Source organism: Aquarana catesbeiana, linkage group LG04, assembly GCF_042186555.1.
Source record: "Aquarana catesbeiana isolate 2022-GZ linkage group LG04, ASM4218655v1, whole genome shotgun sequence".
Taxonomy (NCBI): domain Eukaryota; kingdom Metazoa; phylum Chordata; class Amphibia; order Anura; family Ranidae; genus Aquarana; species Aquarana catesbeiana.
Genome location: NC_133327.1, coordinates 70,773,757 through 70,798,653, shown reverse-complemented (window position 1 = coordinate 70,798,653; position 24,897 = coordinate 70,773,757). Strand labels below are relative to the sequence as shown.

General features: G+C 42.8%; 1 protein-coding gene across 1 annotated transcript in view; it reads left to right on the top strand.

Annotated features, from left to right (window-relative positions):
* KLHL29 (kelch like family member 29) overlaps positions 1-24,897 on the top strand; it is a 1,311,461-nt gene that overhangs the window by 93,032 nt on the left and 1,193,532 nt on the right. Inside the window, exon 2 of the mRNA XM_073625329.1 lies at positions 10,320-10,490. The gene's annotated coding sequence lies outside the window, so the exon portion shown is untranslated. The remainder of the gene's footprint in view (positions 1-10,319; positions 10,491-24,897) is intronic.

The following is a 24,897-nucleotide window of genomic DNA, read 5'->3' as shown; positions in this document are numbered from 1 at the left end:
TCCAGGTGTGAAAAACTTGTTGCATCTTTCCCAAAAAGACTCATGGCTGTATTAGATCAAAAGGGTGCTTCTAATAAATACTGAGCAAAGGGTCTGAATACTTAGGACCATGTGATATTTCAGTTTTTCTTTTCTAATAAATCTGCAAAAATGTCAACAATTCTGTGTTTTTCTGTCAATATGGGGTGCTGTGTGTACATTAATGAGGAAAAAATGAACTTAAATGATTTTAACAAATGGCTGCAATATAACAAAGAGTGAAAAATGTAAGGGGGTCTGAATACTTTCCGTCCCCACTGTAAATAAAAAAATCCTAGCTTCTTCATAAATTTTGGCCAATATATATTCTGCTACATGTTTTTGGTAAAAAAAACCTCAATAAGCCTATATTGCTATATTGATTGGTTTACGCGATTTTATAGCATCTACAAACTATGGTATATATTTATAGGGTATATATATATATATATATATATATATATATTTTTTTTTTTAGACTAGTAATGGATGCGATCAGTGACTTATAGTGGAACAGCAAGATTGCGGCAAACAATCGGACACTGACACTTTTGACACTTTGTGGGGACCAGTGACACTAATGCAATGATCAGTGCTAAAAATATGCACTGTCACTGTACTAATGACACCAGCTGGGAAGGGGTTAAACATCTAGGGCAATCAAAGGGTTAACTGTGTGTCTAGCCAGTGTTTTTGTGTACTGTGTTAGGTGCTTTTACTAAGGCAAGATATGTATTTTGTTCCCTGTTTTCCAGGAAAAGAAAATCTACCCCTTTCCCCTATCAGAACGGAGTTCTGCCTTGTTTACATAGGCAGATCCCTGTTCAGTGTATTTTACTGACCATGGGCGGGTGCCGGTGGACGTCTGGTGCCCGGCACCCGAGGTCGGCTTCTGCTGTGAATAATCAGGCGCGCGCCCCCTGCAGGCGCAAGTGCAGAATCACGTACCTGTATTTATACATGATTCTGCACAGGAGAGATGCCTTGTAACAGTAAAACTGCTATGGGGCGGTGTTTAAGTGGTTAAAGTGTTACTAAACCCACAACAGTAAAAATCAGTCAGTATATGCAGTAAAACATGCTTGTCACTGTGGAACCTAAGGGGTTAATCCTGCATATTGTGTAAAAAGGATGTTTGAACCTGTCTTCTCTGATCCTCCCCTTCTTCCACAGTCCCCTAGCCATCTCCTGATAGTACAGAGCCTTGGGGGCACTCTGCACATGCTCAGTTTGGTGCGTATTGCTAAAGAGTTTTTCTTTTCTTGGGAGGGCGCATGTGATCAGCACAGGGCCAATCAGCACTGTCCAGACAGAGGGTCAGGGGTCATGCAGCCTCATAGGACAGTTATAGGAGAATGAAAACTCCTCCTACAAGCTTTAACCAGTGCTTGGCCGGACACTGATAGAAGTCACAAGACTACTATATACTGCTGGGGAGAAAAGTTATTTAGCAGTTTATATTTACTAAAATAATTGCATTTCAATGTTCTGTGTACTGTAGGAGACCAGATATAGTGAATGCAGGGTCCTGGGTTTAGTAAAACTTTAAGGTGCTGGGACCTCTTGCTGAAGTCCTTGAAAGCTAATAAAGGCCAGTAGGTGATTCAGCTTGCCTGCTTCCACCCGAAAAAAAAAAAATTGCAATAGTACTAGAGTCATTTGACTACTACCGTATTTATCGGCGTATACCACGCGCCGGCGTATAACACGCACCCCAAGTTTAGGAGGGATTTTTAAGGAAAAAACTTTTAGGAGGGAAGTTTAAGAAAAAAAACTTACATTTAAATGCCCATCAATGCAGCCTCATCAGTGTCCATCTGTAGCCTTGTCCATCATTGCAGCCTTGTCAGTGTCCCTCATTGCAGCCTTGTCCCCCATTGCAGCCTTGTCAGTGTCCATCTGTAGTCCCTCATTGCAGCCTTGTCAGTGTCCATCTGCCTTGCACTGTGTTTGAAAATGGCGCCCCCGGCCATTCTCTGCAGCTCTCGACCTCTTCTGGCGGCTTTCGGCCACTTTCGGCCATTCTCGGCGGCTCTCGGCCGCTTTCGACCATTCTCGGCGGCTTTCGGACGCACTCCACTTTCGCCGGCTCACGCGGGACTGCGAGAGCCGCCGAGAATGGCCGAAAGCGTTCGAAAGCCGCAGAGAATGGCCGAGAGCGGCAGAGAATGGCCGAAAGCCGCCGAGAATGGCTGAAAGCCGCCGAGAATGGCCGAGAGCCACCGAGAATGGCCGAAAACCGCCGAGAGCCGCCGAGAGCCGCCAAAAGGCTCACAATCGGCGGGGGATCGGCGTATAACACACACCCACGATTTTCCCCTGATTTTAAGTGGAAAAAAGTGCGTGTTATACGCCGATAAATACGGTAATCGAATGACAGTGAAGGCATTAAAGTGGAACTTTACCCATAACAACGTGATAAAAAATAATGTTCTTTAGCAAGGGACATACACATTACATTACACATTAATAATTATGCTACCAAAATTAGTGTGTGCCGTAAATTGCTATCAACATTGTTTCTGTTTCTTGCTGGAGGCTGCCATTTTGCTAAAGCCCATGAGAAGCAGTAAATCTTTAGGCTGTCAACAGATCAGCCTTTACATTTTTGGGATAGTGCAGAAAAATAGAGAACAACTGAGCATGAGCAGAGCAGTATTAATGGATTTTAAACAGTATAGCCACTTATGTTCAATGTTTTATATAGCTATACCTGCAAAAGGGGCCAGCTTGAAGTGACCTAGCAGGACGTACTTTTCTGACTAATGTTCCACTTTAAGTCAGCATCAGCTTGCATGGTCTTCACTGGATTGTCTTTAACACCTTCAGTGACACGTTTACCAATTTTAGGTTGCACATACTCAGGAATCATAAAGGTGAACCTGAACTCAAAAAGTAATGCCGCGTACACACGAGCGGACTTTACGGCAGACTTTGCCCGGCGGACTGGATCTCGTCAGACAATTCGATCGTGTGTGGGCTCCAGCGGACTTTGTTTTCTCAAAAGTTGTACAGACTTAGATTTGAAACATGTTTTAAATTAATCAGTCGAAATCGAGTCCAGTCGAAAAGTCCGCTCGTCTGTATGCTAGTTCGATGGACAAAAAGCCACGCTAGGGCAGCTATTGGCTACTGGCTATGAACTTCCTTGTTTTAGTCCGGTCGTACGTCATCACGTACGAATTCGACAGACTTTGGTAGACTGTGTGTAGGCAAGTCCGTTCATTCAGAAAGTCCGTCGTAAAGTCCGCCGGGCAAAGTCTGCCGTAAAGTCCGACCGTGTGTACGCGGCATTAAAGTTTGCTATTTTTTATGGAACATCTAGAAATCTCAACGAACCCTGAAAGATTTACCTTTTTCTTCACCTCCTTTGCCTAGGCAAACCTGTGCCTTGGGCCCCATAGTTCTATATCTGTGAGAAGCTCTACTGCCTTTAACTTCTAGTCTCAGGAGATATGGAGTGAGATTTGGTGATACCATTATTTTTGCTACTCACTGTTTTAATTGCTTGATAATTAGCTGTACCTTAGGACCTGCAGTGCAAGAATTATTCTGCCTCATTCTGTGGATCTGTTCTTCCTCCACAATTCCAGCTGCTTTTTGAATATCCCTCCTCAGGTCATCTATAGTGCAACACTGACATGAGAACGAAAATTGTTGCTTCTGTACCAAGATGGCTACTTCCTTCCACTGGCAGACAGTGAATTTTAGAAGAGTTTCCCCAAAACCTGAAAAATATTTAAGGGTTCCTCTGGAGTAGAAAATTAGAAAAACGCTGGTCTAGACCTTCGCCCTCTGATTGGCTTTGACACCACTCTGCAGAGGCAGTGGCATGACACCAGTGATCTTTTTAGCTCTCTAAAAGATTGGCATTCTGACCACCTCTAACGAGCAACTCAAGTGGCATTTTTCCCACTGACGCTAAGTGAATTTTAGAAGGAGTAGCCCAAGACCTGAAAATTATTTAAGGGTATCTCTGGGGTAGAAAAGTTGAAAAAGACTGGCCTAGACCTTTGCCCTCTGATTGCTTTGACACCACTCGGCAGAGGCAGCGGCATGACACAAGTGACCTTTTAAGGTCTGTGAAAGGGTGGCATTCTGACCATTACTAACCAGCAACATAAGGGGCATTTTTCCCACTGACGCTCAATGAATTTTGGAAGGGGTTCCTCAAGACCTGAAAATTATTTAAGGGTTCCTCTGGGGTAGAAAAGTTGAAAAAGACTGGCCTAGACCTTCGCCCTCTGATTGCTTTGACACCACTCAGCAGAGGCAGCGGCATGACACCAGTGACCTTTTAAGGTCTGTGAAAGGGTGGCATTCTGACCATCACTAACCAGCAACATAAGGGGCATTTTTCCCACTGACACTAAGTGAATTTTAGAAGGAGTACCCCAAGACCTGAAAATTATTTAAGGGTATCTCTGGAGTAGAAAAGTTGAAAAAGACTGAGCTAGACCTTCGCCCTCTGATTTCTTTGAAACTTCTCGGCAGAGGCAGCGGCATGACACCAGTGACCTTTTAAGGTCTGTGAAAGGGGTGGCTTTCTGACCATCACTAACCAGCAACATAAGGGGCATTTTTCCCACTGATGCTCAATGAATTTTGGAAGGGGTTCCTCAAGACCTGAAAATTATTTAAGGGTTCCTCTGGGGTAGAAAAGTTGAAAAAGACTGGTCTAGACCTTTTGCCTTCTGACTTTTTTGGAATATCTTTCACAGTTCAGATCCTCATTAAGGATTTTGGCACAGTTGTGTGATGCCCATGTATGGAGGATTAACCACTACAGCAGAGAACCTTGGGATATGGTTTGCTAAGCCCCCTTATGTCTCTGCCTTTCTATAAACTTCAGCATTTGGCAGTTTGTTCCAAAAAGCATTGCTTCAGTATCTGCATACGTAGACCCCTTTCACACTGGGGTGCTTTGCAGGCACTACAGCGCTAAAAATAGCGCCTGCAAAGCGCCCTGAAAGAGCCGCTGCTGTGTCTCCAATGTGAAACCCCCGAGGGCTTCCACACTGGAGCGGTGCGCTGGCAGGACAGTAAGGCCCCTTTCACACTGGGGCAGGGGCGGCGTCGGCGGTAAAACGGCGCTATATTTAGCGCCGCTTTACCGTCGTTTTAGCAGCGGTATTCGGCCGCTAGCAGGGACGGTTTTACCCCCCTGCTAACAGCCCAGAAAGGGTTAAAACCACCGCAAAGCGCTGCTGCAGCAGCGCTATGACGGCGGTATGGCCGCGCTGCCCCATTGATTTCAATGGGCAGGAGGGGTGAAGGAGCGGTGTATACACACTGCTCTTGCACTGCTCCAAAGATGCTGCTAGCAGGACTTTTTTCACCGTCCTACCAGCACACTGCTCCAGTGTGAAAGCCCTTGGGGCTTTCACATTGGAGACACAGCAGCGGCTCTTTCAGGGCGCTTTAAAGGCGCTATTTTTAGCGCTGTAGCGCCTGCAAAGCGCCCCAGTGTGAAAGGGGTCTTAAAGAGGAACTAAACCCATTGATTTAACTCTTTACCAAAACAGTAACATTTCAGGCATGCTGTGAATGAAAACTGTCATAATTGCTTGTGCTCTCAACTGAATTGTGAAGCTATCAAATGTCTGGAGTCATAACTGGTCACATGTGCAGCATCATGGAAACTACAGATCAAACTGAGGCTAAGATGGCAGCTTCCTTAGCTTTAAAGGATAGGAGGGTTTAGTTCAACTTTAAGTAAAAGTTACAGATTACAGGAGAAATATTTTAGAGAGCACCTTCCAACAGATTCAAAAAACATCAGAAGATAGAATAAGTAACAATACTACTTTGTGCTTTTGTAGCTCCCCCATAAGGGGTTGTTTGCACCAGCCATTATAAAGCAATTGAGCTACTAAACTTTCCATGCATCAACCTAGTGTTACAAATTTTCATATTTTGCCATCATTTGCTTTTTTGACAGCGTCTCTAAATTATTTTAATTTAATCTTTAGTAATTGATCCAGCCTAATGCTCGGCTTCCATTTATTACAATATGGTAGCTGGCTTATTTACTAAATTGCCAACACATAAGTGCTGCCGGCGCCTGCCGTTTGTTTTCCGGTAATTCGTGCTACATCTGTCCGCGTATAAATGCATGTGTTTTCATTGTGGCTTCCTGGGTCTCTTTATTTTTTTGCATTGTGATATTACAAGACTGGGTATTAAGATAAATGGCGGCGTTTTTTTTTTCCCCCCACTTATGCATTTGCCTTGAAATATGAAAAAGTATCTGATGCTAACGAGACCATCCATCAAAATCAATGAGCAGATGCTTGGGTTGTTTAGCAATATGTAGAGTAGGCTTGCTTGCAGTAAAAAGGGAAAAAAAAAAAAATCGAAATTAAACAGCTATTTCCCAGCTGATGAAAATCTCATGTGTAAATAAATGTCGTGTGTGATGGTAGAACCGTGGCTCAGCATCTATATATATCTGGGATTTTAGTATGGTAAAGCATTCCTATCCTACAATTTTTGAAGTGGATCTGTATCCAAATATTAACATAAAGCTGTGCTGACAGCCTTGCTGATGTGGATAAATGAAGAGTAATAGAAGGGCTAACATTTGGATCTTTCCTGGAGAAAATGTTGTCTAAACGATGTGCGATCCCCTGGGTAGCTGGTCACACGATCTTTGTTGATGGGGAGGATGAGCCCATATAAACTTTGATGATAACCAGCACAAGAGCGAGCTGTGAGCAGTATTTTCTCCAGGAAAGGTTTTATTTTATTCCTTCATTTATTCATCATTTTTCCATTCCTGCAAGACTGTTGACATAACTGTATGTAAACTTTAGACAACCGGCTTAACAATTCTTATAGGGAATTGCTGCATTCGATTTTTTTTTCTTTCTTTCCCTCATTTTTACCTGGTGAGATCTAGCCCATAAGTCTGTTGTTTATCAACAGAACAAGCTGCCCTGCCGATGAAACAGTTACAGGGTTGAGACAAACCATTTGTAGGCAGGTGCAATCTATTTTCTCCACTGCAGGTGGCGATCAACCTCAGCGGCAGTGCAGAGGGAGATGAAGTCAAAAGGAATATGGTTCCTCTATGGTTTCCTGGGTCACTGGGGCAGCGATCTTGTTGGATGTTGACAGCCCATGTGACTCTGGTGGCCATCTTGGGTCAGGCAGAGTCTATTTAAGACCCTGGCTCCTGAGTTTGGTGCGCGTTTAGCGCGTGGGTAGTGTAGGGACAGGTCACCAGTTTGTCAGGGACATTAATAGTGTCAGGGAGAGGTTCCAGATGAGTAGGGAAAGAATAGCGATCCACTACTTCTCTTGGAAACCTCCCCGCTTGGGCTTGGACCAGCCAGAACGCATTCCGCCCCTCAAGACAGATGTCAGTTCAGCTATGATCTGCTCTGCTACAATTTATTCTTTATCTGCACATGTTCCCAGTTGGGCTGCCTTCTGCCGGGCTTGTATTGTAAGTTCTTTCTATATGCAACTGGACTGTGTGTGAGTCACTGCAGCCACACCACCCTTCACCCTCCCACACATTCAACACTGATAGGGGTGCTTACAATAATCAGATTTTATTAATTTATGTAAAATCTTTATCCGAAAAAAAAAAAAAACTGTTGGCATAACTGTGTAACAAGTGTTACCTGAAGTTCAGCTTCAGTTAGTTAGTGTATATAAATCTGCTAGTACATCTAACACTCCCCTCCCCCCAGACTGACAAGGCTGCTGTCCAAAGATGCCCCTGTGCTCCTTCATCCAGAGTGGGTGCACTTTAATATAGGAAGCCCATAAGACAATGTGAACAGCAAGCTTTGCCAAGCCATTTTTTCAAAGCTTTGAGGCTTTTTTCCCTCTATTTTCACTTGGTGATCTGGCCAGCAACACACCTCCTTTATTAGAATGCCCCTACTCTGGATGAAGGAGCAAAGAAAGGGGGCACCTTTGGATAGCGGCATTGTAAGTCCGGAGGGAGAGGCATGTTAGATGGACTAGCACACATATGTCAAACACAAGGCCTGCAGGCAGAATCCGGCCCACCATGCCTTGTCATGTAGCCCTCATACCTATTCTTACAGCTGCAGCAAGGCAGAACTCCATTCTGCCTCCTCCGGCTCTCACCCTCCGCTCCTGTTCCCTGCTGTCACTTGTACAAACAGAAGCCTTTTGTGTTTACATCAAGCAGCTTTTCTCAGTGGCTACTGGGGATGGGAGGGGTGGTGGGAGTTGGGGTTGTACACCCTGCATTCTGTACACAACGCACTCCTAAACCCTGCATTCTGTACATAGTGCACCCTTGAACTCTGCACTCTATACATAATGCACTCCTGAACCCTGCCCCCCCTGTACATAGTGCACCCCTAAATCCTACATTCTGTACACAGTGCACCCCTGAACTCTGCACTTCTCACTTTGCGCACCCCTAAACCCTGCACTCTATTCATAATGCACTCCTAAACCCTGCACCCTGTATGTAGCGCACCCTAGATACAACCAGCCCTTCAAGGGCAACCATACTGCTGATGCAGCCTGCGGTGAACTTGAGTTAGACACCTCTGGACTAGCAGATTTAGATACATTAACAAATTGAAGCTGAACTTCAGGTAACACTTTATTAGCAGTCACAGCGACAATTTTTTCCCTTTGGGATAAAAGTTTAAGATAAATAAATAAAAGCTGACCATTGTATGCACTCCTGTCAGTGATAAATGGTTTATCTCAACCCTTTAATTTCTACATCTACAGAACAGCTTTTTGTTGAAACAAAACAAACTTACTGTCAGGATCACCAGGTAACAATAAAGGAAAGAAAGCCTTATAAAGAAAATGAATGCAGCTATCACATCTAGGAATTTGTAAGCTGCAATATAATAAATGTTTTCTTTTAGGTTTAATATCACTTTAGGGTTGGTATATTTGTTAAAGTCCGTGTAACTTCCTCACCAATTTTGTTATTTATTTTATTATAGGCATTTATACAGCAGCAACAATATGCATATTTACATCAATCCCTGCTCTTAAAGAGCTTACATTCACTATATTGTCAAATGTATTGAGACACCTACTTTTACATGCACATGAACTTTAATGGCATCCCAGTCTTTGTCCGTAGGGTTCAATATTGAGTTGGCCCACCCTTTGCAGCTACAACTCTTTTGGAAAGGCTGTCCACAAGGTTTAGGAGGGTGTCTATGGGTATGTTTGACCATTCTTCCAGAAGCGCATTTGTGAGGTCAGCCTTCCCAGAAGAGTTGAAACTGTTCTAGCTGCAAAGGGTGGGCCAACTCAGTATTGAACCCTACGGACTACGACTGGGATGCCATTAAAGTTCATGTTTGTGTAAAGGCAGGCGTCCCAATACTTTTGGTAATATTGGGACGCCTGACTTTATTAAAAGAGCTTTACATATTTCCCAAATTTTGTCAAGTCAAACTTTAATTTGATGTTGTGGGTGCACAGTGGTGTAGTGGGTAGCACTCTCACCTAGCAGTAAAAAGGGTTGCTGGTTTGAATCCCAACCACGACAATACCTGCCTGGAGTTTGCATGTTCTCCCTGTGCCTTGGTGGGTTTCCTCCGGTACTCTGCTTTCCTCCCACACTCCAAAGACATGCTGGTATGTTAAGTGGCTTCTGTCTAAATTGGCCCTAGTATATGAATGTGTGTTAAGGACCTTAGATTGTAAGCTCCTTGAGGTTAGGGACCGATGTGAATGTTCAATGTATATGTAAAGCACTGCGTAAATTGACGCCGCTATATAAGTACCTTACATAATAATGTACTAGGCATAACTATTCTCTCCCACCACTTTGCAATAAAAAATGTGAAAAGTAAATCTTCAAGTAGGACTATAGGCAAACTTTTTTCTGCCTTCATGTGCATACATGCGGTAGTAGCCCCACCTACATCCGTCCAAAGGACCAGTGCATAGCTATAAAGAGTTAACATCCACACAACAGCCCATTCCCTTTTATGTCTTCACAAAACTCACAGCCAGTGTGAAGAGAAGAAACCCTTAGTTGCCACTTTTGGTGGTTTTCCATGCAGGTTCAGCCTCTCCTGTAGTGCAGTCCTTGACCTTCTAAATGCTCTGATGTCTTTGGAGTGTGGGAGGAAACCCACACAAGCACAGGGAGAACATGCAAACTCCATGCAGGCAGTGTCATGGTTGAGCTTTGAACCAATGATCCTAATACTACATGGCAGAAGTATTTACCATTAAGCCACTGTTCTAGCTTGCTATCACAGGTTGCATTTAAACTTCCAAAGAAGGTTTAAGCCCGATTAGTGTCTGAGAATCTTTTATTTTTATTTCAGGAATTTGATGTGGAAGAGAAATTAAGAGCCTTCTGGGGTGTGTTCGGGAATCACTCTACTGCCTCTCAAGCAAGGGATCCTAGATTACCATAGTACCCATATAAGAGATCGGGGTGTACTGATACAATAAAGGAATACCTGGAAGAAAGAACGCTGAACAATGTTCCTAAGGTAAACTTGGCTCTTAGTCTAACAGGACAAGTCTTGAGTTGAAGAAAAGTTAGCGACTTGTTAGTGGTTGCCTTTGTGTTGTTTGCTTATTCTTCGTGTTTTCTGTATAATTTTATATCCCGCCCCATTGGCTTGTAAAGGGTTTTAATTAACACATGGTGTATGCTAATATGCTTTTTGCTTTTTAATTATGGAGAAGAGCTAATGTCAAATTGTGACTAATTATGGATTACATAATGCTGCAGAATTCTTTTTTAATTGATTCCATTTTATTCATGCGTTGCAGTGACATGATGCTTGACAGCAATTAAACAGAAAGGCGCAAGAGTTAAATATGACATAAGTATGCACGAGTAAATAAAATTCCAAACACAAGTAAAATTAAGAGCAAATAGAGCATATTTTGAGAAAAAAAACACTAATTAATGAGTTGTATCACTGTGAGTCAAACCCAACGCTTGTGTTTTCTGATATTACTGTCCAGGACATGTAGTGGCTTCTCCAGTGTGTATCGCTTATGTGCCCGCTTTGAAGATAGAGAAAAATCTGCATTGAAATCCATTCAAAGGACACACTCTATCAGCTAAATGCATCTGGATTCCATGCTGACATTTATCTTCTAGCTGCCCTGATGATTAATCCCGTTGTTCCTGTCATCATCATCATCATCATCTACTAAATGACCATGAGCTCTTATAGTTCATTTCCACCTTTGCAGCCAAATCAGAAAAATTCCTAAATTATATTGTATATATGTTCCCATTCACATGGCATGATTTAAAAAAAAAACATTGCTGCTTACCTTTTTACTTGCTTAAAATTATTTAGCTTATCCCCTTCTATGTAATGTTAGGGGGGGGGGGGCGGAGGCAGGGGAGTTATGCTTACCATAAAAAACCCTGTCTGTACTGTACTGGTCATTCTCATTATCAGTAAACTACATGTGCATGCTGTCTTTTTCTAACAAGGTATCAAAGCTGAACTTCAGGGTGGAAAAAAATAATAACCCTATAACTCTTGCACTGCCCCCCCCCCCCTTTTTCTTCTGCATTGCTGGGGTTGAATTCACATTGGGGGCTATTTACTTAAACTGGAGAGTGCAAAATCTGGTGCACCTTTGCATATAAACCAATTAGCTTTCAAGTTTTATTGCCAAAGCTTAAAGCAGTAGTAAACCTCTGGTGGTTAAAAAAAAAAAATTCCTGCAAGCCAATGTCATAATGTGCTAGTATGCATCTCAAACTAGCACATTATGAGAAATTTACCTTATAACGAACCCCTTCCGCACCACAATGTCAACACTGATATGGTTGACATCTTCCCCCAGTCTTCCTTCCGGGTTTGCGGCCTCACCGCATGATGACCTCACTCCCGTGCATGCATGCAGGAGCCACCGTTTATGGAACGGACTCTGAAGGTCCGACACTGTAAGCTGGACCTTCAGAGTGCATGCGCCGATGATGTCATCGGCTGCATGTACTCTGACCCCCACAACCACAGCCCAAGGTTGTGGGAAAGATGCCCTTGTCCCCATCAACCCTCCTGCCCCAAAGCACCCCCCCATATTACGGCATGCAGCCTGGTATGGTTCAGGAGGTGAGGGGTAGCGCTCGCTTGTCCCCTCCTTTCCTGGGCTGCATGCTCAGATAAGGGTCTGGTAAGGACTTTGTTTTTATTTTGGCGTAGGGTTTGACCTCTAAATCCATACCAGACCCGATGGGCCTGGTATGGATTTGGGGGGGACCCCATGTCGTTTTCTTTCACAAATTTTTTTTTGCCGGCAATTTTTTTTTAATTAGCTGTCAGCGGGGAATCCCGCTGACAGCTAATGACTCATCAGTTGTTAAGGATGTGGTGGCCAGCTTCCCGGCCTGCTCCTTAGCAACCAGCTAATTACAGTGTTTTTAAGGTTAATCATTTTTTATTTGGATTTCAAGCACATAAAAGTATACAAAAACATAAGGTTTCTCGAGAATATGCATTAAGACCCCATTCACACAGGGGCAACACGACTTGCAGGTCGCCTCAGTGAGGCGACCTGCAAACGACCGCCCGGGCGACTTGCAAAACGACTTCTGTATAGAAGTCTATGCAAGTCGCCCCAAGTCGCCCCCGAAGTCGTACAGGAACCTTTTTCTAAGTCGGAGCGACTTGCGTTGCTCCCCTTAGAACGGTTCCATAGCCCAGAACGGGAGGCGACTTGTCAGGCAACTAGGTCGCCTGACAAGTCGTCCCTGTGTGAATGGGCGCTAACAGTACGAATATGCTTATCAGCCTAAAAACAATAGATCAGATATAAACAAAAAGGAAGTAAAGAAAAAACAAAATGTAAATGAGTCACAAAAAACACTAATGTAATTATGCGTTGTCAGATAAATTGGAGTGAGACTGTAACTGTTTGCTCTATATATTTAGCAACAAGTATAACAGTCATACCACTGTGACCAGACTTGCCAGTTGTCACATATTCTTTTAATAGACCCATTGGACAGAGCAAATAAAGTTTTGTATGTATAGTGTAAGTGCACTGTTGTGATCACCTCCTGTAGAAGAGGAGACATTGGGGATTTCCAGTGCCTCAATATAACTAACCTCGTAGCTAGAAGTATCTTGGTCACTACAACTCTGGCATAAAAGGAAAGGGTGTCTATGCCTAGGTTAAGTAATGCTAGGCTGGGGGGTGGCTGTAAAGGAATAGCTATGATTTCTGAGATGGTATTAAAGATGGGGATCCAGAATTTTGCTAATTTTTTGCAGGCCCAGAGAGCGTGGAAAAGAGTTCCCACCTGTCCACGTTTCCTCCAACAGAGGTTGGATGTGTGAGGTTGAAATGTGGACACTTTATATGGATTCAGATAGCATCGTAATGTAATTTTGTGCATCAACTCCCATACATTTGCACTTCTAGTGGATTTATAAGTAGAAGATATAGCTTGTTCCCATTGGTAGAGACTAAAAGTCAGGTCTAGTTCTCTTTCCCAAGCAAGGAAGGGTTCTGACTTACAAAAATTATTTTTATCCTGTAGAATCCCGTATATAAGGGAGATGCCTCCTTTGGATGGTGTAGGACTTTGGAGGTTGCTAGCAATTTCCCGGGGGGAATTGAGCATACCCTCTCCTGGTTATGGCGTAGGAGAGATTCTATTTGTTAGTAAGTGTAGTACTCTTTCCATGGTAGATGATATTCAGATTGGAGAGTCGAGAAGGATTTTATGTCACCTGTATGGTACAGATCTTTCAGCCATGTTGTGCCATTCAGATAATGAAATATTGGTGATAGCTGTTTGACAGATCTCTAGTGGGATGGGAAGGTCGGCCTTATAGGTGAGCGTTCTCCAAGCATTCATAGAGGCTGAGATAGTGGGGGAGAGTTCAGGTTGAACCTGAGGTTTGAAATGCTGTACTAAGAGGAATCTTGTTAGATTTTTACCTGGAATGAGTTCAGACTCGATCTCAGATAAATAGTTGTGTTATAATAGTAGCTATAGTAGTCTCACAGTCTCACAGATCTACACATCCCATACCTCCAGCCTATCTATATTTAATAAGTTTGCTAAAGGCATGTCTCGCCTTTTGATTATTTCACACGTTTTTGTTGATAATGGCCTGCATAGATTTAAAGGTGTCAGGGACCACTTTAAGTAATGCTCTAAAGGTATAAAGTAACTGAGGCAGAACCACCATTTTAAAGGCTGCGAGACGGTCTGACCAGGAGAGTTCAAAGTTGGAGACAACAAGTTACGTACTTTCTGTATATACAGTGTTTTTTTTCAAGGAAAAAGAAAAAACCCCAAATGTATCAAAAAACACATCAAAAATGAAACACTTGCATTTTTGGTGCAACTCCATTGAAGTTTATTACACGCAAAATGCAATCTGCTGCGGGAAAAAAAGCCCCCAACCCTTCTCATAAAACACAGGACCGCAAAACGCACAGATGTGAACTACACCCATAGGAAACCATGTTAAATGAACTGTAGTGCGTTTCTGCAAAATGCACCAAAAAGCACATAGGTGTGAACATAGAGTAAGCACAAACCATATGATAAGCCCTGAAAAAGGGGAGGCTCTTCCCCCTAAATTTGTTGGCTGTATGTTATTGTATTGAATAATCTTATATTATTTCCAGTTCATTTGGCCGTTTTTAACAAACACATACTCCCAACTTTATACCTAAAAAAACTGTTTTTTTTTTTGATCAGGCAATTACACAGATTGGCTGACTCTGCCTGTGACGTAAAGCATATATAGTGTCACATACTGTAGCTGTGTTCAGTTACCAGCAGCCAGAGGGAGCTTGGAGCTGATGATAGGTAAGAAGTTAGAACACAGGGTGGGATGTGGGAGAAAAAATGGTTAGCTTTAGATAGGGATTAGGTTTGCTTTATCTTGAATTTCGGGTGGCCCATCTTTCAAACCCATCTCCTATTAAACTAATATAATGCATCTTTTCAATATAATAGCCACAAGAACCACCTTGCATCTCTCTGCTTGATGTCTCGCTGTTTTTCGGAAGGCGCCGCATGCACCAGAAAAAAAAAAAAGCCATTATATTTCTGCCATGTGGGAGAAGTTACAAATAAATGAAACCGGTAAGGACATGAGCTCTGTCAAATGGACTCTTGTGGTTTATATTAGCCGAAAATTGTTCTGCCAGTTTGGTTTAGCGCTCGCCGTTCGGATGAAAGTAGCGAGGTCTCCACTTCATGTGCCGTGGAGTTCATTAGAACCATTGTTATTTTTAATGAATTACCTGCGTTTATTCTGTTGCGTCCAATTCCCCCTCGCTTTGCCTTTTTCCATTCCGTCTCTCCCTTCCTCTCTCTCCCTTGTGATTGCCTCATATTGGTTAATCTACTTGCCAAGAAGTCATGCGAGCTGGAGATTTACATTCAGCACCACCGTGAATCGCTAATTTCACATTCTGGTCTTGTCGAGGAAAGTACTTCTGCAAATGTTTCTTTTCTGCCCTGTTTTTTTTTTTTTTTTTTAGGTGGAATGGAAACAGATACATGCAGCTTTGCCATTTATTTATTTATTTATTTTTGCCTGTATACAAAAATTAAACCCGCTATGCCGGAGATCTGGAGCCTGTAAGACGTGCTTACTTTTGTTTTGAGAACTATCTTGTACTGCAGGATCTGGGGGAAAAAATGGCATTCAGCAGGGCTTAGCGTTCAATTATTGGACAATCCCATAGGGATCTCAGCAGCTGCTGCTAATGTATAGTATATATTGGTCAATCCTGTCCGTCTGCTAATGGAAAAGCCATTCCCGGCAGCTGAGTTAAAGGAGAACTGTGGTCTGCTTCCCTACTGTGCTATGCTGTGGGGAACTCCAGCTTTTTTTTAGATACAGTGAGGAACCAATTTTTATTTAATTTTATTGTTTTATTAGTTTGTTTTTATTTATTTATTATTTTATTGTTTTATTTTTTTATTTTTTCATTGTTGTGTGTTTACCTGGGAACGTTTTTCTCATTTCTTGTGCTAATGCTGGGAAAAGGATCGCAATTGGAAGTGAGAGAAAATTCTACTCTCACACAAAATTGCAAAAACAAAACACACACACACACACACATATATATATATATATATATATATATATATATATATACACTATATTGTCACAAGTATTCAGACGCCTGCCTTTACACGCACATGAACTTTAATGGCATCCCAGTCTTAGTCCATAGGGTTCAATATTGAGTTGGTCCACCCTTTGCAGCTATAACAGCTTCAACTCTTCTGGGAAGGCTGTCCACAAGGTTTAGGAGTGTGTCTATGGGAGTGTTTGACCATTCTTCCAGAAGTGCATTTGTGAGGTCGGGCACTGAGGTTGGACGAGAAGGCCTGGCTCGCAGTCTCTGCTCTAATTCACCCCAAAGGCTGCCTGGGAGCCATCTCTCTGCAGGACAGAACGTGAGAATAAAGATATCTCTTGTAGTTGATGGGCTCTAGTCCTTACCCACTCTTTCTAAAACTAAGAAAGAAATTTGCTTGATATAAACTTTTGGGAATCATGCACATAGGTGAAAAAAAAACAAAACATGAATGCAGCTGTATAACAGCCAACGATGTTGGTATACTAAGGGTAAACAGGCTGGTCACTCTGAAAGGGAAGTTGCACTTTGCCATGGAATTTGCCCCAGAGCTTTGTGGAGGTTGTGAAGTTTCACTTTGCAAAGAATACCCAGCCACTTGCAAGGAAAATCCAAAAACAACATTTTTTGCTTGCACAGGATTGACTAATGGAAGACAATAGAGCTTCATCTCATTCACTAAGCTCTGGGGAACATTCCCTTGCAAAGTGAAAAGCCTTTTTTAGCAAATCAACCCCAATGTGACCATGTACCTCATAGCGTTTAGATCTGTGTTCTAGAGCAGCGTTCAGGGTGTTTAAAAAATTTTTTCCAAAACTTGGTTTCCAGGAGGAGCATATTGGCACAATTTACATACGTATGTACCCACACTCGTCTGTAAAAACGTGTTCACATAAATCCATTCTAGAGACTAAAATAAATGATTATGCTAGCCACTAAAATTAATTCAGATGCGCAAGATTCCAATTGCTGTATGCTCATAAACTCAAGTATATGTTTTTTTTTTTTTACACTGGATGTTTCTGACAACCTCTGGCAGCAAGATCCAGCATTTACTTTTGTATTTAATTATGACCATGTGCATGAGCCCTAAGAGAAAGTTTTGGCTGGAATGACGCATTTAACCCTTTCGTGATTAGCAGTCATTAAAGAATTGATGCTCAGATGGATGCAGAGTGCACTGTCAGTTTGCTTCATGTCCAAGTTTTTTTTGGGTCGATTACAGTATATACAGGGCATATATTACACTCTTGGCCCCACCCTGGTAAATATTTTTCCAGCAAAGGACAGCAAAGTAAGTGTCAGCAGACTGAGAGTCATCACTTGGGGCAGATTAACTAGGCATATAATCCACAAATGGTAGTCATCACCACATGTTTTAATGGAAGTCTGCACTGTTCACAGCATCTGTTGTAGCAGTTATGACCTTTAGGACATTTCTGTGAAACTTGCTGCCACACTCAGACAGGAAGGTAACCAAGTTTAAAATATAGTTGCTTAAAGCGGAACTTCACCCTAAAGGGGAAGTTCAACTTGATGGTCTCCTCTGCTCCCTTTGGAACTTTTTTTTTGGGCAGGGTACTTGGTTTTGACTTTTGACCGCTCCCTTTTCTGGTCGGATAGCTTAGGAGATTCCACCGGAAGTTCTTCCTTCAACCCCCCGCCCCCAACCTTCTGGGATACATAACTGCTGATTTTTTCTCTCTAGAGTGAAGATCCTCTTTAAATATGCATATAACTCTTTACACACACGGTAGCTATCCCCACGTGTCTAATGGAAGCCTGCATCGTTCACAGCATCTGCTGTACCAATTCTGACCCTTAAGGAGGTCCGCCCACCCCTGCAAAAATTAAAAGCCAGCAGCTACACATACTGCAGCTGCTGACTTTTAATAATAGAACACTGCCCTGTCCTAGAGTCCAGCGATGTCGGCACCGCAAATGATGTTTCCATCAGCTGTTGGGTGCTGCTGCCGCCATTGCAGGTAAGGGAACCCGGCAGTGTAGCATTATGGCTTCACGCCGGGTCCCTACTGTGCATGCGCAAGGCACTGCTGCGCTCTCCTACTGGCCCGGCGGTGGGGGAAGGAAGAGGGAGCCGAGCTGTGATGTAGTTCGCCGTGTCCCATCCTCCCAGGAGTGGGGACAGGATACCTGTCAAAGACAGGTATCCACTCCCCCCCGAAAGGTGCCAAATGTGGCACCGGAGGGGGGAGAAGACAAATGAGCGGAAGTTCCACTTTTGGGTGGAACTCTGCTTTGAGAAATTTCTGTGACACTCACTGCCACGCTCAGACAGGAATGTAACAACTAGGGTTGCACCGATACCACTTTCTTAAGACCGAGTACAAGTACCGATACTTTTTTCAAGTACTCGCTGATACCAGTACTTTTTATAATGTCATGTGACAGTGGCACCAATATGCACCAATATGCAGTACTGATGGGCACTGATAGGTGGCACTGATGGACACTGATGAGGCGGGGACTGTGTCAGTAGTTTTTTTATTCTTATTTAATTTTTTTTCCAATTTTTTTTTACCTTTTTTTAATTTTATTATTTTTTACAAGTTATATTTTTTTGTTACTTTTTTACAATGCTTTCTTTTGGTGGGGGGGATGGGGGTCAGTGTTTTTATTTTATTTTATTTATTTTTACAATCTAATTTTTAAATATTTATTAAAATTTTTTGTTTTCTTTAATCAACCCTGTTGGGGGGGGCACTTTGGTGAAATATCAGGGGTCTAAACAGACCCCTGATATCTCCCCTTTGAGTCAGGGAAAGGGACTGATATAGATAGAGATTCCCCAGTCACTTTCTCAGCAGCCGCAGCTGCACTGAAGTTGAATGGACAGTGGACAGAGGCTCCTCTCCATTCATAAACTGAAGCATCGTAAACACACAAATTACGATACTCTGTTATGAATGGACAGAGTCAGTGATCATGTGCATTCGGAAAAGCAAGGAGCCGGTAAATGACAGATTTACGAGCTCCTTCCTCCGCTCTCCATCCTAAAAGATCTGGGACAGGGGGGACCTGGAGGAGGACACGGAGAGCCGGGGAGGATGCAAGGGGACCCGGAGGATGACACAAAGGGGACCCGGAGCACGAAATGGATCAGGACCAGGAGGCAGACACGGAGAGCCAGGGAGGATGCAGGGGGACTCGGAGGAGGACACAAAGTGGGACCCAGAGGATGAAATGGATCGGGACCCGGAGGATGAAATGGATCGGAACACAGAGGACGAAATGGATTGGGACCTTGAGGATGAAATGGATCGGGACCCGGAGGACGAAATGGATTGGGACCCAGGAGAGGACATGGGGAGCACAGAGGGGGACAGCCGAGGGGTAACTGGTAAAGAGGTGGGGGCAGTTACAAGCACCGATCTCCCTAAAAGTGGCAGGAGGGAGAGGAGTAGAAGCATCTGTCAGAAAAGCTATACAGGGAGATCGGTGCTTATAACTCCCCCCACCGCCGCACTGATCATGTCTGAGGCTGCCCAAGTATCGGGTTAAGCATCAGAGCATTAGTACTCATGCAAATGCTCGGTATCTGCACCAATACAATACCAATATCGATATCGGTGCAACCCTAGTAACAACGTTTAAAATATAGTAGCCTAAGATATTTCATTTTGGGTTAGAGCATTGAGCTTAAAGTTACGCTAAAATTATGTTCAAATATGTATGTTAATTAAAAAAAAGAATCTCCTTTTGCTCTCAGCCTTCTCCAAATTTCTTATTTCTTCTGCTGTGAACTGACTTCCTGGTGGTGCATTTGTTCTCCATGGTCCCACTGCATGTAGGAACGTTGCCACCTTCTCTTGCTCATCTCTGAGATAGAGTAGTGCTTTTATTGCTTGAACTTTTTTTTTATCTCAATGGGCAGAATAAATTAATATTCTGGGTAATAAAATAAATGAATGCCCAAGTGAATGACGCACCTAAACGCGCCTCTTTGCCTTCGCAAATACACGGCTTAGACGCATTTTTGAAGCTGCTTTTCTCCTAATAGGAGAAAAATGTTTGCAAAAGCCCCAGTGTGCTTGAAGCCTTAAAGCCCAGTGAACAGCCAGGAGACACAAGAAGCAGCCATAGGGAACTAATAAGAGGTCCAATGTGTCTATTGGATTGTGCAGTAATTTGTAGACACCCGCACAAATGCTGTAACAGAAGTGAAGGTAATAGTATAAAAATTGAACTCCTTAGCACAAAATTTATCTGACTTTCTATTTCTGTGACTCAGTTTGGGCTTTAAATAAATGGAGTATTCAGAGAATTCTCAGTTTTTACTTTCTCATTCCGCTAAGCATCCACTAAGCGCTGCCAAAACAATTGTTCTACCTTCATACGCTACAACTTGTTTCCAGTTCTCTCTCTTCCCAGCCAATGTTTTTTTTTTTTTTCTATCTGATTTCTATATTTCAGCTCTGTAAACATATGCTCGATGAGTTTTAAGTTTGCTAATGTAACTTTTTCTGGATCACATACCTCGCGTTGAAAGTGAAAGACTTCCCGCTAGCATTAGATTCCAAGGTGAAAATATTGTTGCCATGTTCAGTAATTACTTGGGCTTTTTTTTTATTTAAATGAAAGAACATTTATGTTAATTAAATGCTGAGTTAGAAGATTTTAAGGTAGTCATTTTGAGTTCTCGTGTATATAAACAATACCATCTGGAGCTGTTGGTAGCTAGCGCATGGGCAATTTAAAAATGTTATATTTTTTGTAATTAGTAATGTAAGTTTGCATTCAGCATCCACATAGTTCAATAGATTGTTGCTTTTATTACCTTGCATAATTGCCGAAGCTTTCATTGAAATGTTCCGTACAGCCATCACACCGAGAGGCGCTTTATGAACTGAGCTAGTCCAATCACTTATCTCCGATTGAGTGAGGACTTTAGCTTCTCCGCCCTGGTGAACTCCAGAGAAACAGCTAAATGCACCTTTGCAATACATAAATGGGAGCTTGTCTATCAGTTACTGAGCTTTACATAGCATAGTTAGGCATCACAGTAAGTTCACATACCTGCACCCAGCTTGTGATTGGACAATAAAGGTGCAGAAACAGGCTGGGTAAGTCATTTTTTTTTAGCTCTCTCCCATACCTCCCAACTTTTTAAGATGGGAATGAGTGACACCTATCAGCAAAAGCATGCTTGCAAAGGACACCCCCACCTTCTACACCCCCTTAAAGGAGAATTGTACAAAAAAAATCAAGATTGGTTAAACCCTCAAGTGCTTTTTTTACCACTTCTATTCCTTTATATTGGCTTGTGGAATTTACAAATGCAGCAATTTAGAAATCAGATGAAAGGTTTAGCGCAGGAAAACACTTTTGATAGATAAAAAATCAATTTTGTATACAACTATATAGATCAGACCAAAATGAGGGACAAATGAGGAGGAAAGAGGGACAGAGGGACATTGCTCCAAATCAGGGACAGTCCCTCGAAATCAGGGACAGTTGGGAGCTATGCTCTCCTATTGTGGGCAAGTGATTTGCCAGTGCAGGAAAATGCAGCCTACCTGGTTGGCTCCCAGTGTTGCCCCTTCTTCTTCCAGGCCAAGTGCCGCTGTGTACAAGATATTGGCTATAATCAAGTCAAATTCATCTGTTTACACCAGCTGAATTTAAAAATACACTATATATATATATATATATATATATATTAGGGCTACATATTTAACGATTAATTCCTTGATTAATCGTTCATTTTTTTGATCGGTCAAGATTCTTTTGATCGGTACTCACCTCTCCGCCGGCTTCCGGGTCTTCAGGGAGTTCCGTTGGAGATACTGTGACGTCACGGACATCGATGTCACCGGACTCCTCCCCCCTTTCCCAAGTGCCTCCGTCTGCTAACGAAGGGAAGGGGGGAGGAGTCCGGTGACGTCGATGTCTGTGAAATCATAAATTGAGGAAGACTGATCCTAACGATTTGATTGATCTCACTGGTCAAATTATTCAGATAAACATCTATGTAAATCCTGGACTTGGCTATGAAAATCAACATATCTGAAGGCTTTCCTGGTTGTAAGTCAGTTTGACGATGAACTGACATTGATTGGTTATCCAGCAATCAAGAAACATTTATGATGAGGGCACCTTTTTTTCCAAAGAGCTGACACTTTGCTGTCTCAGCAGGTGTTGGATGTCTCTGGCTCTCCATTGGTCCCCCTGATGCACAATGGTGCTATTTAAATAGACTGTAGGGTGACGCCGTAGCCCCGCCCCGCTGAGGAAGTTCTGATTGAACGTAACGCGTACAGGGGAGGAGCTACGCATGACGTCAGCTAAAAGTAGTTGGATCTGTATGTGCGTTATAATTAATCGAAATTAATCGCTTAATGGAATTTAAAAATTGGTTAATCGAACACGAACATTTTAATCAGTAACAGCTCTAATATGTATATATATATATATATATATTGTAAGACACATTTTTAATAAAAGGTGTTCACATCCTTATCTATCTCTGATCTCAACAACAGTTTAGCTCCCCTGCTCCCTTCTAGCAGAGCACTTTTTCTATCTTTACATTAGAGATTAAAAGGTTGCTGAGTCTCTACTGGGAGGAGGAGCAGAGTGAGCTGAGCTGATGAGTCTCTGCTAGGAGGAGGAGCAAGGTGAGTTAAGCTGCTGAGTCTTTACTGTGAGGAGGAGCAGGGTGAGCTGAGTGCTGCTATGCTGTTTGCCACAATTGCAGCGTGATTTATGCAACAATCACAGCAAAACCACACTGCGTTTTTAGGTGCCCATAAAATAAATGGCATCTGAAATTCGTGTTGTGCGGTTTTTCATTTCACCGGAGCGTTTTGAAATCGCAGGGAGAATCACATCGATTCTGCCGACGATTCAAAAGGCCCTGGTGTGAATAACAGGAGCAGTGCAATCATAGCTGGTCCCCCTTATTTCCTCTGTTAACAGGGACTTGGCAGCCGGCCAGCCTTCCCATATGCACGAACGTCAAGTGATGACGGCTGTAATCTGTTAGAAACGACTGAAACCAGAATTCAGAGTCTCTGTTGTGAAAATTGAGAATTGATCACTCCACTGTTCCTGCAGCTATAGAGGTTAGAGAGGACCTGTGTTACTGCTTTTCAAAAATCCATAGTCTGATTAGAGGTACACTTTAACTAGAAAATACGTACAGAAGAGTGTATTAAACTGCTTTGGCTTTTAAAACCTTTGGACAGAATTCCTCTAGTTACCTGACATCATGCCTACCCCTGCTAACTGGCAGCCATCTATATACAAGCAGGTGCGTCTTAACTCAGGCCAACATTTCAGCAACCTGTTGTTAAGCTTCGTCTCTGCCTAATGTTTGTAGATCTATTGTTATGGAGTTACTGACCTCTACATGCCTCCTGACATCATGTTTCCTCGGGGTTTCACCTGTACTCTGATCACTGTGGCTTTTCCTTAGTTTCCATTCTTATTTTGGGTTGTGTTCTCCTACGTGATTCACTAACTTTTGCTTCGGCAAGCCAGATCCCCCCCCCAGCAGTCCTTATGCATAGAATATGGCCAACTCTTTCATGATCAAAGGACTTCCCCGTGGAGCTTTAATTACCATTCCTCTAATAGCCAACACATCTGAAGAACTAAATGGTTAAAGCGAGACTTTGAAACCCATTTTGTTTGACATATGTTGCATCTGCATATGCTCACGTTTAAAATCGCATGCCCTGAGGGGCTCTCACTTTCCATTATCGTTACACTGCAAAGATACCATGTTTTTACGCAGAATGGCGTTGAACAATTGTAGGAGAATTCTAAGTGGGAATAACCTTTTTTGGCTTCAAACAGATGACACGCATATCCATTTTTGCTTGAGGCTATTTTGGACCTCAGTGCTGAATAGCTATTTACATCTACAATGGTGGCCTCACGGAGAAGTCAAACATATCGTATGTTGTCAGGCAAGACCTCATTACATTTTGGCATAATTCAGAGGAAGGGACAATTGCCTTCAACACAAAAAGACAAAATAGCAATTTGGATTTTGATAATGAAAACTGCTGTGGGAAAAAAATAAATATTCTATTACTTATATCCATTTTTAGCATTATGAAGACCTGTTTTCTGATTTATATTACATATATATAGATATATATAGATATATATCTATATATCTATATATGTGCTCAAAAAAAATGAAAAACTTGCACCGTTTTGGAGATATTCACTATATGCACTGCTGCCGACGTCTTTGGCGCATGCGCACTGAAGAAACGGCACACTGGTGCCGTTTCTTCAATGGCCATGCTGTGATCGGCGGCTCCAGCGCGCATGCGTTGGAGTGACATCGCGGCTCCGATCAATCACAGCACTGGAGCAGGTATACCCGGAAGTAACTCCAGTGAAAGATGTCGGCCGTGGGAGCGGAGTGCGGGCGGCACTGCAGGGCATCGTTCTAAGGCCGTGTACACACGAGCGGACTTTTCGTCGGCCTTTTGATGGACTTCCGACGGACTTTTGAACGAACAGACTTGCCTACACATGATCACACCAAAGTCCGACGGATTCGTACGTGATGACGTACACTGGACTAAAATAAGGAAGTTGATAGCCAGTAGCCAATAGCTGTCCTAGCGTCGGTTTTCGTATGTCGGACTAGCATACAGACGAGCAGATTTTTCGACCAGACTCGAGTCCGTCGGAAAGATTTGAAGCATGTTTCAAATCTAAAGTCCGTCAGAGTTTCGACTGGAAAAGTCCACTGAAGGTCCGATGAAGCCCACACACACACACAATCGGATTGTCCGTCAGACCAGTCCGGTTGAAAAGTCC